This window comes from Aegilops tauschii, chromosome 4, assembly GCF_002575655.3.
Source record: "Aegilops tauschii subsp. strangulata cultivar AL8/78 chromosome 4, Aet v6.0, whole genome shotgun sequence".
Lineage (NCBI taxonomy): Eukaryota > Viridiplantae > Streptophyta > Magnoliopsida > Poales > Poaceae > Aegilops > Aegilops tauschii.
This window is the reverse complement of record NC_053038.3, coordinates 50,613,111-50,618,135: the sequence shown is the minus strand read 5'-3', so window position 1 is coordinate 50,618,135 and position 5,025 is coordinate 50,613,111.

Sequence of the window (5,025 nt, the reverse complement as noted above, 5' to 3'; positions counted from 1 at the left end):
TTGATCTATGCCAACTCAACAAGTACCATCGGAGACACCTGTAGAGCACCTTTATAATCACCCAGTTACATTGTGACGTTTGATAGCACACAAAGTGTTCCTCCGGTATTCGGGAGTTGCATAATCTCATAGTCATAGGAACATGTATAAGTCATGAAGAAAGCAATAGCAACATACTAAACGATCAAGTGCTAAGCTAACGGAATGGGTCAAGTCAATCACATCATTCTATAATAATGTGATCCCATTAATCAAATGACAAATCATGTCTATGGCTAGGAAACTTAACCATCTTTGATTCAACGAGCTAGTCAAGTAGAGGCATACTAGTGACACTCTGTTTGTCTATGTATTCACACATGTACTAAGTTTCCGATTAATATAATTCTAGCATGAATAATAAACATTTATCATGAAGTAAGGAAATAAATAATAACTTTATTATTGCCTCTAGGGCATATTTCCTTCGGTCTCCCACTTGCACTAGAGTCAATAATCTAGTTCACATCGCCATGTGATTTAACACCAATAGTTCATATCACCATGTGATTAACACCCATATTTCACATCGCCATGTGATTAACACCCAAAGAGTAATAAGGTGTGCTCATGTTCTGCTTGTGAGAGAACTTTAGTCAACGGGTCTGCCATATTCAGATCCGTGTGTATTTTGCAAATTTCTATGTCAACAATGCTCTGCACGGAGCTACTCTAGCTAATTGCTCCCACTTTCAATATGTATCCGGATTGAGACTTAGAGTCATCTGGATCAGTGTCAAAACTTGCATCGACGTAACCCTTTACGACGAACCTTTTGTCACCTCCATAATCGAGAAACATATCCTTATTCCACTAAGGATAATTTTGACCGCTGTCCAGTTATCTACTCCTAGATCACTATTGTACTCCCTTGCCAAACTCAGTGTAGGGTATACAATAGATCTGGTACACAGCATGGCATACTTTATAGAACCTATGGCTGAGGCATAGGGAATGACTTTCATTCTCTTTCTATCTTCTGCCATGGTCGGGCTTTGAGTCTTACTCAATTTCACACCTTGCAATACAGGCAAGAACTCCTTCTTTGACTGTTCCATTTTGAACTACTTCAAAAATTTGTCAAGGTATGTACTCATTGAAAAAACTTATCAAGCATCTTGATCTATCTCTATAGATCTTGATGCTCAATATGTAAGCAGCTTCACCGAGGTCTTTCTTTGAAAAACTCCTTTCAAATACTCCTTTATGCTTTCCAGAAAATTCTACATTATTTCTGATCAACAATATGTCATTCACATATACTTATCAGAAATGATGTAGTGCTCCCACTCACTTTCTTGTAAATACAGGCTTCACCGCAAGTCTGTATAAAACTATATGCTTTAATCAACTCATCAAAGCGTATATTCCAACTCCGAGATGCTTGCACCAGTCCATAGATGGATCGCTGGAGCTTACACACATTTTGTTAGCACCTTTAGGATCGAAAAAAACCTTCTGGTCACATCATATACAACTCTTCTTTAAGAAATCCATTAAGGAATGTAGTTTTGACATCCATTTGGCAGATTTCATAAAATGTGGCAATTTGCTAACATGATTCGGACAGACTTAAGCATCGCTACGAGTGAGAAAATCTCATCGTAGTCAACAACGTGAACTTTGTCAAAAACCTTCTTTGACAAGTCTAGCTTTGTAGATAGTAACACTACTATCAGCGTCCGTCTTCCTCTTGAAGATCCATTTATTTTCTATGGCTTGCCGATCATCGGGCAAGTCAACCAAAGTCCGCACTTTGTTCTCATACATGGATCCCATCTTAGATTTCATGGCCTCAAGCCATTTCGCGGAATCTGGGCTCATCATCGCTTCCTCATAGTTCGTAGGTTCGTCATGCTCAAGTAACATGACCTCCAGAACAGGATTACTGTACCACTCTGGTGCGGATCTCACTCTGGTTGACCTACGAGGTTCGGTAGTAACTTGATCTGAAGTTACATGATCATCATCATTAGCTTCCTCACTAATTGGTGTAGGAGTCACAGAAACAGATTTATGTGATGAACTACTTTCCAATAAGGGAGCAGGTACAGTTACCTCATCAAATTCTACTTTCCTCCCACTCACTTATTTCGAGAGAAACTCCTTCTATAGAAAGGATCCATTCTTAGCAACAAAGATCTTGACTTCGGATCTGTGATAGAAGGTGTACCCAACATTTTCTTTTGGGTATCCTATGAAGACGCACTTCTCCGATTTGGGTTTGAGCTTATCAAGTTGAAACTTTTTCACATAAGCATTGCAACCTCAAACTTTAAGAAACGCAGCTTAGGTTTCTTGCCAAACCATAGTTCATACAGTGTCGTCTCAATGGATTTAGATGGTGTCCTATTTAACGTGAATGTAGCTGTCTCTAATGCATAACCCCAAAACGATAGTGGTAAATCGGTAAGAGACATCATAGATTGCACTATATCCAATAAAGTACAGTTATGACGTTCGGACACACCATTATGCTGTGGTGTTCCAGGTGGCATGAGTTTGTGAAACTATTCCACATTGTTTTAATTGAAGGCCAAACTCGTAACTCAAATATTTGCCTCTACGATCAGATCGTAGAAACTTTATTTTCTTGTTATGATGATTCTCTACTTCACTCTGAAAACCTTTGAACTTTTCAAATGTTTCAGACTTATGTTTCATGAAGTAGATATACCCATATCTGCTCAAATCATCTATGAAGCTCAGAAAATAATGATACCCACCGCGAGCCTCAACACTTATCGGACCGCATATATCAGTATGTATTATTACCAATAAGTCAATTGCTCGCTCCATTGTTCCGGAGAACGGAGTCTTAGTCATCTTGCCCATGAGGCATGGTTCGCAAGCATCAAGTGATTCATAATCAACTAATTCCAAAAACCCATCAGCATGGAGTTTCTTCATGAGCTTTACACCAATATGACCTAAATGTCAGTGCCACAAATAAGTTGCACTATCATTATTAACTTTGCATCTTTTGGCTTCAATATTATGAATATGTGTATCACTACGATCGAGATTCAATAAACCATTTATATTAAGTGTATGCCATAGAAGGTTTTATTCATATAAATATAACAACAATTATTCTTTGTCTTAAATGAATAACTGTATTACAATAAACATGATCAAATCATATTCATGCTCAACGCAAACACCAAATAACATTTATTTTGGTCCAACACTAATCTCGAAGGTAGAGGGAGTGTGCGATGGTGATCTTATCAACCTTGGAATCATTTCCAACACACATCGTCACTTCGCCCATAACTAGTCTGTGTTCATTCTGCAACTCCTGTTTTTTTAGTTACTACTCTTAGCAACTAAACCAGTATGAAATACTGAGGGGTTGCTATAAACACTAGTAAAGTACACATCAATTACATGTATATCAAATATACTTTTGTTCACTTTGCCATCATTCTTATCCGCCAAGTATCTAGGGCAGTTCCACTTCCAGTGATCATTTCCTTTGCAGTAGAAGCACTCAGTTCCAGGCTTGGGTTTAGCTTTGAGCTTCTTCATGGGAGCAGCAACTTGCTTGCTATTCTTCTTTGAAGTTCCTCTTTCTTTCCCTTTGCCCTTTTCTTGAAACAAGTGGTCTTGTTAACCATCTACACCTGATGCTATTTCTTGATTTCTACCTTCGAAGATTTCAGCATCGCGAAGAGCTTGGGAATTACTTTCGTCATCCCTTGCATATTATAGTTCATCACTAAGTTCTTGTCGGGTGGTAGGTGCGACATATGCCAACGGGTGGCTTATCATTGTGGGAGCCAGTAAGACGTCGCCGGTGCCTGGAAACGGGATGAGGCGAAGACATGCACGCCGGCGGATCTTACCCAGGTTCGGGGCTCTCCATGGAGATAACACCCCTAGTCCTGCTCTGTGGGGTCTCCGCATGATCACTAGATCAATACAAGTAGCTACAAGTGCTCCTTGAGCTGTCTGGCTAGAGGAAGAAGAAGGGCAAGGCTAGCTCTCCTGTTCTCTCTATGTGGTGTGTGAAACTCTATGAGATCAACCCTTTGCATGGGTGCCCTGGGGGGTTTATATAGGCCTACCCCCAGGGGTACAACGGTAATCCGGCTGGGCGCGGGTCCCAGCCGTCAGTGTCTATGCTCGCCGGCTTCTCCGACGGTCATTGGGGCCCGCCGACTGGTGGGTCTCGCCGGCTGCCAGATTCTTGGCCGGCAGGCCGGTCCCACCGCTTGGGGGCTTTGTCGGCGGCTGGTTACTGTTGCCTTGCCTCTGATGACATGGGCTTTGTCAAGGTAAGCGTGGCTACAGTGTTGCCGCCTTGCGAGCTCTCACTGTAGCCTTACCTCGTCTTGTCTCCTTAATGGGGCGCACGCTTTGAGGGAGGGAGGTAGCCGGCTATTGGGTGCCGGCCACATCCCTGGCCGGCTAGAGGAGGCCAGGCCGCCTTTAGATGTCTCTCTGGCAAAGGGGCCCGCCGCCCACGGGCCGTACTGGCACCCGTCGTGGGTGACATCGAGGCCAACATGGCTACAGTGCCGCGCCGGACGAGAGATGGCTGGCCCATACGGCGCCCTATGGCCATGCCTGTTCCGGGATTTGGGGGTAGTGGGCTGTACTGTGGCCACACCCCATCGTACCGCCGCTATGTGGGTACAGTCGTGGTGGGTGCAGTCTTGGCCGGCTTCTGGGAGCCGGCTTTCTTCGTGGCCGGCTTCTGGGAGTCGGTCTTCTTGGGGCCGGCTACCTGGAGTCGGCCATCTCGTATCTTTCTTGGAGGAGGTTTCTGAGGCCGGGTCGCCTTCTGGTAGTCGGCCCCGGGGATAGCCTGACGGGGGAAGGCGGCCCTACGCTTTGTATGCTTGAAGGCTCGAATGGCCTGATAATTTTTTGAAGAACCAGGGGGAGTCGGTTAGGCTACCCGTGGCCATTATCTCCGACAGTAGTCCCCAAAGCTGGTTGGGCTTCGAGGCTGAGAGGAGGTCGAGAAGCTCGGTCAGC